The 14,414-nt window shown below is 42.0% G+C and overlaps 1 protein-coding gene across 3 annotated transcripts in view; it reads left to right on the top strand.

The window, feature by feature from the left end:
• Positions 1 to 14,414, top strand: part of SPRYD3 (SPRY domain containing 3) — a 117,549-nt gene that overhangs the window by 31,351 nt on the left and 71,784 nt on the right. The window lies entirely within an intron of this gene.

Genomic DNA, 14,414 nt, shown 5'->3' with positions numbered 1-14,414 from the left:
GCAATTTGTTTGGATGGAAAGAAAGCCACACCTCTAATCATCAGTAAGGGCAAGAAAGATAAGATTGAATGTGTATCTGGCATTTACGTTCTTGAAACCGAAAAAGCCTGGTGTACACAAGCCGTTATAAGAAAGTGGGTTGATTTAATGCTGCCACTTGTTATGCGAGGTAACCAAAGAGGTCTGATAGTCTGGGATTCAGCCAGCACTCACCGCGCTAAAGAAATGAAGAACTTCCTTGCAGAGAGAAGAATAGATCAAGTAATGATTCCTGCAGGAATGACTGCCTATCTCCAGACCCTTGATATTGCAATAAAGAAGCCATTCAAGGACCATTTGCGCATGGAAGTCAATGACTACATTGAAAATGGAATGGAAAGAAATCAGCATGGAAACTTTGTGAAGCCCTGTCTGCAAGAAGTCGTGACTTGGGTGAAGAAGTCATGGGATAAAATTACTGACAGCTGTGTCGCCAAGGCACTACGAGCAGGTTACCTGGACAAGACATATTCATTTAAAGAGAGCTATATTGCTGGACATGACAGATTGGGTCCACTTCTTCCGAAGGAAATGGAGGCGCAAGACATCCAGGATGGAATTCAGGGTATGGACACTTATGACGATGTTGTTGAAGAAGATGACATGATCATTATTGAATAAAGGTACATTTTTTTGTTCACATTTACCTGTTTATTAAAATTGCTGTCAATGTTCATTAAAATAAGCCCTCCCCTGAAAATAAGCCCTCTGGTGTTTTTCTGTCCAAAAAAATAATAAGACAGTGTCTTATTATCGGGGAAACACGGTAAGTAGCCAAGACAAAGTAATTATAGCGGGAAGTAAGATTGCAAAGGGGAACGTAGAACTCTCTTACAGACTGTCTCATAGATAAAGGGAGCATAACAGTTACTTGAAGACTGACACGTAAATCAACTAGAACCCACCTCCTGAGACTATGTGCTCAATTAGGGGAAGTCAGCTATAAAGGCCCTTTGGTCTTGCTAATGACCCATGCTTTATCAAGACATGAAGAACACCAGATCTTGCTAACTTTGAGATTATGTGGATATATTAATGAAGTAATTTTTTTTTGTGCCTTTTGGATGGGGGAAAGCAGGGCAATTGGGGTTAAGTGACTTGCCCAAGGTCACACTGAGGCTGGATTTGAACTCAGGTCCTCCTGACTCCAGGGCCGGTGCTCTATTCACTGTGCAACCTAGCCACCCCTAATGAACTGACTCTGTGGTGTTTCTGGTAACTTTGAAATAATATAGATATGTTAATGAATGGCTAAGAGTCAGTCTCCCACCAAAATCTTGAAAAACGGAGACAACCCCTCCCCGCCCAACTCCCTCCCTCAACACTTTTCTGTCTCCAACTGGTCCAAGATGCCTTAGTGCTCTCAACTCTGATGCTCTGTCACTTAAATGTCTCTCCTCCCATCTCTTCCTCCACCATCCCATCCTTGTCCCTGTGCTGTCTGCCTCCGTAACCCATCCCCATACCATCTGTGTCTGTATTTTATGTGCCATTTGCCTCTGAACTCTCTGAGCCTAATTAAAGGGTGATTGAAGTATTACTCCCTAAACCTATCATTGTGGTCTTTTCTGGAAGTATCCAAAGAACTAGACGTACCTGCCCCCCATTCAACCCCCTCTTCTGTTTTATAAGTTAATTGGTAATTTAATTTGCGCATTGAGCAGGGTATTTCATGGGAGACAACACCGGCCAACTAGAAGGGACTTAAGGGTAGCATTATTAAGGGGCAGGCACCTCACCAAATAGGGGGAGAGTTCACTTTACAGGATCTTTGCCTTCTCAGGCTGGAGCTGTTAAATATCCCCTCACCATGGTGGATACTTAGACTGGACTTTTGTTGTGACACCTGTGTAGGGACCCAACAACCTATTATCTCATCACTGACTGTCAAAGGAAATTCTTGCAGACACCTTTTGACCCTCCTACCACCATCCACAGTGACCAGGGCACACATTTTGCCCCCTAGGACATGCAGCAACAGGCAGGGAGTACCATGATATCTTGTCATTTTTATATCTGCCCCAGGCTGCTGGACTGATTGAAAAGCATAAAGGGCTCTTAAAAACCACCTTGCTCAAACTTCTAGCGGGAAACTGAACCCCTAAGTGGGCACAGATGGTACCTGAAGCACTTTGCACATGGAACAGTTGCCCCTATGGCCGCTTGAGCTCCCACCAAAATGCCTACAATCCATATCTTGGTCGTTGCTTCCTTCTGCAGGGCAAGACTAAAGGCCTCAGGTGTCCTGAGGGGATCCTGGACTCTCCACTCCCCAGCTCTATGGGAAACCCATACTGTTTCCCACTCACAGTAATTGGAGGCCAGGGAGTAGAGGAGGGTGAAGCTGTATGGGTGATGCAATGGAATCCCCCAGATGTAGAAGGCAGGGATATAGACATGCCAACCATGACCAGACCACCCAGGCCACCATAACAAGTGGGATAATGAGGGCAATGCTGAGCACTGATGGCACGCTTGCCCTCCATTGTAAGGGCCAAGCCACAGAGGGGAGGGTGGGAGCCACCAGATCAGGAAAGCCCCTTGCCCAATAATACTAGGTGACAGTCTCTGTTCCAACCAAGAACTCTGGGGCCATATCAGAGGGAAATTCACGCATGTAACACACCCTAGAGAAGGCGATAAGCACCACGGGGACTACTATGGAAACTACTCCATTGAGGGTGCAGGTGAGCTGTGTCACAACTCACAACACCCGTAGCCCAGGACTTTCTGCTCAACACCACCCTGGGACTCACAACAAATGGACTCACAATTCGAGAGGCAACAATTTATGGTAATGTTCTTATCGCACCACTGGCCTTGGAAGAGTATTACCTCCGCCCCTTCTGCGCCCAAAAGAGACCCCAGAAATCCTCACTACCTCTATGCTGGATTCCTCCACGGAGCCTCTGGCCATCACCTGTTCGAGAATCTTCTCAGCCTCAGCACCTATTCAAGAGGCACTTGGAGTGCTCTCATATTCTGACCTAGACCCATGCTCCCCCAGAACCTAAGGAACCAGTCTCCAAGGCTGCTGCCTAAGGTACTGTTTGTTTTCCCAGGAATCATAACACTGGTAAATAAAATCCTCATGCATCCCTTCCATTAGTCATATCACCCTTGGGAACATGAGGACACTCAGTGAGACGTATTGGGTCTCTTCTACATGAACTGACCTCTTTTTTTTTTTATTTTCTTTTTTCCAACAAAACCTTAACATTAAAAAAAAAATTGAGCTCCAAATTCTCTTCTTTCCTCTCTCCCTTCACACCTCCCTAACATAGCAAGAAATTTGATATAGGTTATACATTTGCCTTTATGCAAAACATATTTACATATTAGTCGTGTTGTGAAAGAAAACACAGACCAAAAAAAAAAACCCCAAAACAACCTACACAATAAAATAAAATAAAATAAAAAAATTTGCTTCAATCTGCATTCAGACTCGAATAGTTCTTTCCCTGGAGGTAGATAGCATTTTCATCAAAAGTCCTTGTGGTTCTGTTCACTTTGCTTAATATTGGTTCATGTAAATTTTAACAGGTTTTTCTGAGAGCATCCTACTCATCATTTCTTTTTCTTTCTTTTTGGAGGGGAAAGGCAAGGTAATTGGGGTTAAGTGACTTGCCCAAGGTCACACAGATGGTAAATGTTAAGTGTCTGAGGCTGGATTTGAACTCAAGTCCTCCTGACTCCAGGGCCACTACTCTATTCACTGCACCTCTGTCCTCTGCTCATCATTTCTTATAGCACCATAGTATTCCATCACAGTCATATTGCCACAACTTGTTCAGCCATTCCCCAACTGATCAGCATCCCCTCAATTTCTAATTCTTTGCCACCACAAAATAGCTTCTATAAATATTTTGGCCCTTTATATAAATATAGGTTCTTTTCCTTTTTTGGGGGAGTGATGGAGATATAGAGCTGAACTGATCTGTCTTATCCAGTTAGCTCAACACTCTATCTAAGTCAACGTGTGGACCGTGCAGACCCACGCACCTGTCCCCACATCCTGACTACTTTCACATGCCCAGGAGAAATTCACAAGCACCCCACAGCGCTAGCCAGAGAGTGTGAAACCCTGACTGTATCAAATTTTTAAAACTTGTTGAGATTATCTGACAATGACCTCCTGAAAAGACCTGACCCTATCTGTCTGGCCCAGTCAAGAAGCAGTTTTCACATGGCAGTGACCAGAGCTGCTGCTTCCTTACAGAACCTCACCCAGTGCTAAGCATGCTACAACCCACCAGAATTTGGGAGAGGAGTGAACTTTACTCACTGTGCCACCTAGCTGCCCCCCTGCAATGCTCTTTTAAGAAGTGTTGTTTTCCATGTGGCTCAGATGAGGTGGCTCAGCGAGTAAGAGCACTGGCTCCAGTGTCAGGATGACCTGGGGATCAAATCTGGGCTCAGATACTTAGCACCACACCCAGAAATAACTGGCCGTGTAACCTTGAGCAAGTTACTTAACCCTGATTGCTTAAAAAAAAGTGTTGTTTTAATTCAACTCCTTTTATTTCTCTGTGAGAATAATCTAGAATCTCTTCCCAGGAATGTTCATTGCAGTAGGATGCATTGGGGAGTGTTTTGTAACCTAACTTTTTGCCTTTTCGTTTCTTATTTGTCACTTTCACATAATATTATCTCCCTTTGAACTCACAATCCTGTCTCACTCTTTCTGAGACTTGTGCCTCTCCATCCCTACTATTTCTTCCACACTAGTGAAAGTCTTAAAAAAAATTTTTTTTTCTTGCTTTTTGGAGGGGGGAAGGCAGGGTAATTGGGGCTAAGTGACTTGCCCAAGGTCACACGGTAAGTAAGTGTTAAGTGTCTGAGGCTGGATTTGAACTTAGGTCCTCCTGAGCACAGGGTTGGTGCTCTATTCATTGTGCCACCTAACCACCATGTAGTCAAAGTCTTAAAGAAGCTTGTCTTCTGCAGTGTTGAACACAACTCCTCAGGTGAGTTTGTCTCACCTTCTCCCTCCTGTGTAGTCACTTTGAGGGTGCTTCCAGAGTGTTCTTTTCATGATAGCAAGACACAAATCCCACTTCTTTTTCTGTGATCTCGGCAGCAATGATGTTGAATCTACCACATTTTGATTCACTTATCTGAAAAAGTGGCAATGATACATCAGAAGACCACAGAATCATAGATGTAGGACTGGGAGGGACTTCAGAGAAGATCTAGTATGACTCCCTCATTTTACAGATGAGGAAACTGAGACCTTTGGAGGGTGATTGTCAGAGGTAGGATTTGAACCCAGATCCTTTGGCTCCAGAGCAAGTATTCTTTCCATTGTACCATGATGTCCCACAATATTCTTACCCTACTCTCCTATCACCCAAAAGGCAGAGGGAAAAACTGAAATCTTTTGCTCTACCAAAAGGTCTCTCAATTCCTGACCAGTCTTTTCCTGTGGAATCATACAGTTTTTAGACAACTCATAAAAACTTACTTAATTGTCGGTGCTTTAAATGGATTTTTTGCCCAGCGGCCTGTGTCTTGACATCCTATTGGAAGAACTGAAATGAACATCAATATTTATGTTCTTCTCCCTTTTGGGGCCAAATGGCCCCAAATATAGCTCCGTCCTGACTCTTCATGGGCTGACTTTTGTATTTAGGTCACAAAGAAGCTATGTCAAAATGGTTTGAGCCTTATAGCTTTGAACCAATTAAGTCCTAAGAACACTTATGCCTCCTAAAAGACAAAATAGTGAGAAATTGAAGATGTAGCCCAGCTGACCTCTCCCAATATTTCCCTCCAAACAACTTTAAAATAACACCTCAAATCAAATTTTGGAGGGAAAGAGTCAATAAAATGTTAGTGAGACTTTTTTTTTTTACAGCTTAAAATAATTGAGAAGGTTGATACAAGGGGTTGGGACTGGCCCAGAGTAAAGGAGCAGTACAAGCTATTTGTGTTGACCACAGTGGTGAGGGCAGCAGGAGTAGTCGTAACAACTTTGGGAGCTCTCAACCCAGAGATGGTAGGGGGGTTAGACAATTGGTCAGAAAGAGATTACAGGCAACCCTTTGTTGGCACTGGGTGGAGCTGGCATTGACTGGTAACCCTATTGCCTGTATGCAATTCTAGGTATAAATTCCAGGGCTTAGAGGAGCACTTGTGGTCTGTCAAGGGAGCAAGGACCCTGTCACAGTTCCAAGGCAGGAGTGCTAGTGCTTGTGGCTGCAGGAGAGCAGACACCTTTCCTGGGTAAAGAACAATGAAATGCCCATGAAAGCAGTGACCACACCTCTCCTTTCATCAAGGTTACCTTGGAAGCACCAAAATTTTCAGACACCCACCCCCTGCCCCCAGAACTAGCTCTGAAAATAGCAGCACAAAAAAGCCTGAAACTTGGAACAGTGTCTCCCCCAAACCCAGGTGAGCAGAACTCAGATTTAACATAAAATTTAAAGTAAAAAAATAGGCGGGGAAAATGAACAAACAACGAAAAAAAAGAACTTGACCACGAAAAGCTACTACTGCAGTAGGAAAGACCAAGACATAAACTTAGAAGATAATAATGTGAAAACAGCTACAAGCAAAGCCTCAAAGAAAAATACCAATTGGATCCAAGTCCAAAAAGAATTCCTGAAAGAGTTAAAGAAAGAGTTAAGAGCTGTAGAGAACAAATTGGGAAAAGATAGAGTGATGCAAGACTTGTGACAGAATTAACAAGTTGGTAAAAGAGGCGTAAACAGAATTGAAGGAAATAACACCTTAAAAAAACAGAATTGGCCTAATGGTAAAAGAAGCACAAAAATTCACTAAAGAAAATGTCTCCTTAAAGAGCAAAATTAGCCAAATGGAAAAAGAAGTACAAAAGCTCACTGAAGAAAATAATTCCCTAAAAATTAGAATTGGGCAAGTGGAAGCTAATGACTCCATGAGACTTCAAGAAACAATAAATGAAGTCAAAAGAATGAAAAAATAGAAGGAGGACCTGAGTTCTGATCCAGCCTCAGATACTTAACATAATAAATTTTTATAAATTTATTTTTATAAAAATATTTTATTATAAATTATTAAAATGTTAAAATATTTTATTATAAAAATTTTATAAAAATGTCTTTAATGTAAAGACATACAGAAATTACAATAAATTTTTACAAGTGTAATTTTTCCTTGAAAGGAAATGTTATTTTAAGGGGCATAGCCTATATTTGGGAGTAATCTATTTTCAAGTTAATATGATAAACCTACCAGACTTTTCTAGGGGTATTTGTGTTTGTTCTGTCCATTTTATAGTTGTTGTTTTTTTAAATAGTTATCACGGGGCAGCTAGGTGGTGAAGAGCACCAGCCCTGGAGTCAGGAGAACCTGAGTTCAAATCCAGCCTCAGCCACTTGACATACTAGTTGTGTGACCTTGGGCAAGTCACTTAACCCTAATTGCCTTGCCTTCCCCCCTCCTACAAAAAAAGTAAAATAACCATCATCACCACCACAAAAAGCATTTCTTAAGTATAAGATTACCCAGGAGTTATTTTAAATGTTGGACTGAAGGTAGATACACAGTCCTTGCCTGGTGAGGGATTGCAATCCATGACTAGTGACAAGCAGCATAGACAGTGGACAGAAAATACTCATTTGAGATGTGAATGAACAATAGGTGCATCTGACAAAGTTGAAAGGAGCCATTGAAATCCCCTATAAATTCTACAACTCTATGAAATACAGATCAAGGATAAATAAATTTATAACTTGCTATTCTCCTTAGTGTTACAGTGATGACCCAGAGTGACTCAGTAATCACAGGCTCCTGTTCTCCCAGTGTCCTGGTTTCTGATCCCTCTGGCTCAGATGACTTGAATTTAACCAGGGCATCAACCTGCTCTCTTATCAACTCAATACTTATCTTTAGATATCAATTCTTTTAGCCATTTTTGTTCTGCACTTGTAAGGCTGAAGATCATTCTCCTTACTGGTGTATAAATTTTGAAGGATTTTTTTCTTCATTTTCTTGGCCTCTTGGAAGCATTCCTTGTACTAGTGATGGATGATTCCAAATGAGCAGATTCTATAGCCCTCGTATCAGAAATAAGAGTGCCAATCATGCTATCTTCCTGCCAATCATGCTATAGAGTAAAGGGACATTGACTATGTTAGTTGTATGTGCTCTTCAGCTTTGTAATTTCTTAGATCAAGAGACAAGCAAGGGAGCAGCTAGGTGGTGCAGTGAGTAGAGCACTGGCCCTGGAATCAGGAGGACCTGAATTTAAATCTGGCCTCAGAAACTTAACACTTACTAGCTGTGTGACCTTGGGCAAGTCACTTAACACCAATTGCCCTGCTTCCCCCCCTCCAAAAAAAAAAGACCAAAAAAAAAGGGGGGGGGGAGACAAGCAAGGCAGCCCAGCAGTGAGGACTGAGTGTGGACCATGTGGGGAGAAGACAATCTACAACATGGAGTCTGATGGGGATTTTGAACCCTGAGCAATCCTTTCAAGAACCAAGCTGGTGAGCAGAGGAGAGCAATGGCTCTCTGGGATTTCATTGCTCCTATGACAAGGAAGCAAAAGCCCTTCTTCTCCTTCCCTACTCCTATTCTTTATGAGCCTAGATGGACATACTTAAGTGACTTTCCCCAATCAAAATAGGTCTGAAAAGACAGAGGGTACGAAAGGGCTTAGAGACAGAGAACAAATCCTAGGTCTAAGGGAGGAAGGTAGATTGATAAACTTCCCTTTTCATTTTCGTAGTGGATGTCTGAATCAATGTAAGTATTTTTGATGTTCTGTCATTTCCATCATGTTTGACTCTCCACGACCCCATTTTGGGGTTATCTTGGCAAAGATACTGGAGTGGTTTGCCATTTCTCTCTCCAGCTCATTTTGCAGATGGCAGCTAAGATCATGAGGTCGGGTTTGAACGCATAAAGATGAGTCTTTCTGATTCCAAGCCCAGAGCTCCCATTCCTACACCACCTAACTGCCCTGTGAGTATGAGGGGATAAAAACTCTAGGGCCCCAAGACAGATAATAGTAGTAACTTCCATAGTTTTGATATTATATTTCCTCGTCTATATTAAGATTCCAACATGATAACTTGCCCAAAAGGAGAGACTACTTTTGAAATAAACTAAAAAATGAAATTGACACTACTGTAGGAGAATACATCAAGCTTTCTGTAGCCTTTGAGCGCCCCCTAGAGTGGAAATAGCTCAGTTTGTACCATATGTGTATCCAGAACAGGAGAGAAGAGCCCCCTCGTGGTTTCTTCAGGTATTGCGCTCAGAGTTACCTCAAGTCTCCTGCCTGGATTGTCACTGTGATAGCCACTTCAGTCAAAACCTATCACCCTCGCCAAATATGGCGTCACAGTGGGAAAAAAAGAAGCAAAATACATCCTCAAACAACCACTCTATCTTTTCTTTGGTGCCCTGATTTCTTTAATAAAGCTAAAATAATTATTTTGGGTTTTTTTTTTTTTGGTTGGCAATTTGGGGTTAAGTGACTTGCCCGAGGTCACATGGCTAGTTTTTGTGTTAAGTGTCTGAAGTCGGATTTGAACTCAGGTCCTCCTGACTACAGGGCGGTGCTCTATTCACTGCGCCACCTAGCCGCCCCTAAAATAATTATTTTTCTTATTCTTTGCTTTTCACAAAGTGAAAAAGAATGTATTATGAACAATTGAAGTGAGCCATCAATGCATGAAAATGGGAACTAAAAAGAGCACAGATATGTACCTGTTGCCTTATTCAATCACGCGCCTTCCACACCATATCTTCTTTCTTCCAGCCCCTGCCTCCTATATTCCAGAGGGTATCTGGTGGGGCTCTCTGGGGAAACTGGCCATCACTTTTCCCAGGATAATTACCCTCTTAGTTGAAGCGTCTTCTGTACCTGCACTCAGTCCCTCCAAGCCTGCTAACAACTATTTTTGGATGGTTTCTAGATATTCTCAGTTTCTCAGTTAAGACTCTTCAGATACTCTTGTTCATAGATGATAACTGTGCAGATTGTAACAACCCTGAGAATATTAAAGAGCTTCCTTAACAATATGTTAAGAGAATTGTCTTATAATATGTAAAAGAAAAACTAAATGGATATAGTAGAAAGCCTATTGCCAGTCAGGGATGGGTAACCTCTGGCCTCAAGGCTTTTTTATTAAAGGGATTTGTTCTGTGAAATTTGGATTTGGTCAAAGGGCCACACCTGAGGACCCAGAGGGCCACATGTGGCCTTGAGGCCACAGGTTCCCCACTCCTGGTAGACTGTGACTTGGAGTTGGATAGCCCAAAGAAAAATAAGCGTCAGCCAAAGAGAACAGTTAGTTCATCAGTTATGACAATGTTCAAGATGACAAATTCTTTTTTAAAACATTTTTTTCCAAAACAGATCATATCTTTATTGTTATTCAACTGACTGAAAAGTGAAGATAATACATACCCCAATTGTTTATTATGGGTTGATTTTTTAAAAATTATTTTTGGTTTTCAACGTTCATTTCCCAAAGATTTTGAGTTACAGATTTTCTTCCCATCTCTCCCCTACCCCCCTCAAGATGGCAAGCACACAGAATATCCTTTTCCCCAATCTGCCCTTTCTTATATCTCCCCTTCCTTTCTTGTAGGGCAAGATGGATTTCTATACCCCATTGCCTGTATACAAGATGACAAATTCTTTTTTTTTTTTGGGAGGGCAATTGGGATTAAGTAACTTGCCCAAGGTTACAGGGATAGTTTTTGTTTTTTTTGTGGGCATGTGGGTGTTAAGTGTCTGAGGCTGGAACCCAACTAGGGTCCTCCTGACTCTGGGGCCAGCGCTTTACTTATTGCGCCACCTAGCCGCCCCAGGATGACAAATTCTTGATGAAGAAAACTAAAGATACACATTTTCAAATACCCCATAACACTTCTGGATGAGTATATCAATATGTAGATCTGAAATTGGCACATACATGGACAAAAAATTGGGCTCCAGAATTTTATAGCAAGAAGAGAATTGGATGGATTGGTTTTGGACAGGTGTATGATGCTTTTTGTGATCTCATTCTGTTCTCCAGCACAAGGACCAATGTTCAATATGAACATTCTTTCTGAAGCACTGCATGGTTGTGAACCTTGGAATAAAATATACAGAGAATCAAAGTTATCAGTGAACAAAAGGGTGATGAAGAGTATGCGTCAATAGACTGTTTCCATTGGTGACCTGCCAGCAAGAACTGGCCCCAGGGATCCCACTGAGGAAATGTATGATAAGAAAAGGAGATGGGTCTATAGCAAGAGCCAAGGCTAATAGATGGTTTAGCCAGAAAATTCCACTGGTACCAATGCAATATAAGAAGGACTAAAAGGAAGACCTCCAGTACATTGGATGGATGTTTTATGGAGAACCTATGGTTGGTTGGTGGTGGTTGGTTCTTGCCCTTTGTAGCAGCAAGCACCCCAAGCATCTCCAGGGTGGCTGCCAACACAGGTTCTTGGATCTGCTTTGTTAAAGGAAAGCAACTCAAAATTGGTTAACAAGCTTACTTTAATCAGTCAAATATGTATCGTTTACCTAGTTCAGGGGAAAAAGGTCAGCACCCCAAACTTCAGAGTATACAGATAGAATTATGAAGACAGAGAAACAGATCAAGTAGACAGATTTCCAAACTGTCCAACCATTACATCCATACCAAATCAACATCTGGGTTTTTCAAAGCCGGGGGGCTCTCAACAACAGCTTCCCAGAGTCTCATCTGATCAAATCACAGAACATTTCTCAAAGTGAGCCCCAAAACAAAGCCTCAAATCAGGGTTTATATAGCCTGCTCCTGGCTCAGAGAATGTAACAACCTTCTGGATCCACTGGCCAATCAAAAAGTATCTACTGAAAAACAAGGCTCACACCCGAGGCTCCAGGTGCACTTTAGCCTAGGGGCAGGGAAGATCTTAAAAATTTACATTCCCATTACACCCTTCATTCTCAAAGAGGATCAAAATGACATCACTATGTTGGAGTCAAGGTACAGTGTGTCTGACTGTGACTGATCAGACCAACATGAGCTCAGAAGGCTCTACCACAAATTGGACACAAATAGTCCTGTAATTCTGCTTTGTTCATAGAGCATGGTGCTTTCTTTGATGTTCCATGCTGGGTGGTCCTTTGTCAGTGTCTCCCATTTCACTCTATCAATTCCAAAGTTCTTTGGAAGACACCTTGAGAAGGTTCTTGTATTGTTTTTTCTGACCTTCATGTGAACACTTGCCTTGTGTGAGTTCTCTGTAAAATAGTCTTTTAGGTAAATGAACGTTTGGCATTGGAACAATGCGGCCAGTCCATCGGAGCTGCTTTCTCTGCAGTAGAGTTTGAATGCTTGGCAGCTCAGTTTGAGAATGGAGCTCAATGTCCCACACCTTATCTTGCCTGGTGATCTTCAGAGTCCTTTTAAGACAATTCAAATGGAAGTGATTCGGTTTCCTGGCATGGTGTTGGCACACTCTTCAGTTTTTATAGGCATACTACAATGAGGTCAGCACAGCAACTCCATGGCCTTTCAGTTTGGTAGGCAGTCTAATACCTCTTCTCTCCTACACTTTCCTTCAGAGCCTCCCAAACAGCTAACTGGCAATGCATGGTCACCCACATTATCTGTGTGTGCTTCCCTGGAAAGTATACTGCCAAGGTAAGTGAACGTATCTGCTGCCTTTGATATTTCTCCACTTGCTGTAACCGGTGGTTCCACATGTGGATGGTATGGTGCTGGCTAGTGAAGGACTTGTATTTTGTTGGTGCTAATTGATGTCAAAATTAGCATAAGCATCAGAGAAGCGATCCAGAACCTATTGCATCTTGGTTTCAAAGGCTGCACCGAGCGCATAGGCAAAAAGGACACGGGATGAAGACACATGCATGGGCTATAATCTTCACTGATGGGAAGACTCTTAACAATGAGATCACAGGAAGTAAGAAAATCTGGACAAAGGCATATTGGGGGCAGCAAGGTGCAAAAGTAGATGGGGAGCCCCTAACTTGGAGTTGGGAAGACTGGAGTGCAACTCCTGCATAAAGGCACTTATGAGAGGTGTGACCCTGGCCAAGTCATGTAACCTCTGTTTGCCTCAGTTTACTTATCAATAAAGTGGGGATAAGAATACTGCCCACTGGGTGATATTATTGTATACTCCCAATAATATCACCAAATTTCAGCGGTATTGTAAGATTATTCTCACAGATAGGATAATGTATGTAGAGCTCTTGGCAAACCTTAAAGTGGTACATCAATATATTAAAAAGTGGTACATCATTACTAAAGTAATATGTCAATAGGTATTATTATTAATTAATTAATAATAATATTAATAATTATCATCATCATCGTGATGCCTTTCCAAGCCCTCTTCTGATCTGCATTTTCTCTTGACCAGACCCAGGAATTTTGGCCAACCCACAGTTCTAGATACTTGCCATAATTCACTGAATCTGCTTTTGACCCAGTGTTTGGACAAAGTAGATCCTAGGCTCCATGACTGGCATGAGCTTCACGCCCCCTCCCCAGGATATAATAATAACACAAAAAAACCCATATCATCAACAACAATAATAACAGCATTGAGGTGTGATGAATAGAGAGCTTGGCCTCAGAGTCAGGAAGACCTGGCTTCACCATCCTGCCTGTATGACCCTGGGCAAGCCACTTAACCTCTCACTGCTCTCGGCTACCTTTTTTCCCCCCTTTTTGGGAGGGCAATTGGGGTTAAGTGACTTGTCCAAGGTCACACAGCTAGTTTTTGTGTTAAATGTCTGAGGATGGATTTGAACTCAGGTCCTTCTGACTCCAGGGCCAGTGCTCTACTCACTGCACCACCTAGCTGCCCCTCTAGGCTACTTTCTAAGAATATAACTTGCAGATAAGATGCTGACTGCATTGGTAAAAAGAGTTTCCTCTCCTGAAAGTTCTCTATGCCACAGATCGTGGGTCTATCTCCTATCCCCATTATTAATAATAATATCTACAACAATAACTCAAATTTCCATTGTGTTTCAAGAGTAACAAAGCATTATCCCCACAATAACACTTAGGTGGGTATTATTCCCATTTTACAGATGAGGAACCCAAGGCTCAAAGAGGGTAGTTGACTTGTTCACAGTCACATGAATGGTAAACATAAGAGTTAGTGTTTGAGACCAAGTTCATGTCCAGTGCTCATTCTCCTACACCATATTGCCAATCAAGCAACCAATAATTATTGAGTCACATAAGTGTATATATACATAAATGTATATGTGTGTATGTACACATACATATGTATATACACAAATACATATAGACACATCTCTATCTATCTGTCTGTCTGTCTATTTATCATCTATCTATCTGTCTGTCTATCCATCCATCCATCCATCCATCCATCCATCCATCCATCCATCCATC

This window comes from Petaurus breviceps, unplaced genomic scaffold (assembly GCF_028583685.1).
Source record: "Petaurus breviceps papuanus isolate PSGF00001 unplaced genomic scaffold, PetGlider_PUasm1.0 454, whole genome shotgun sequence".
Taxonomy (NCBI): domain Eukaryota; kingdom Metazoa; phylum Chordata; class Mammalia; order Diprotodontia; family Petauridae; genus Petaurus; species Petaurus breviceps.
Note: the sequence above shows the minus strand (reverse complement) of the source record. Positions and strands in the feature narration are given on the sequence as shown.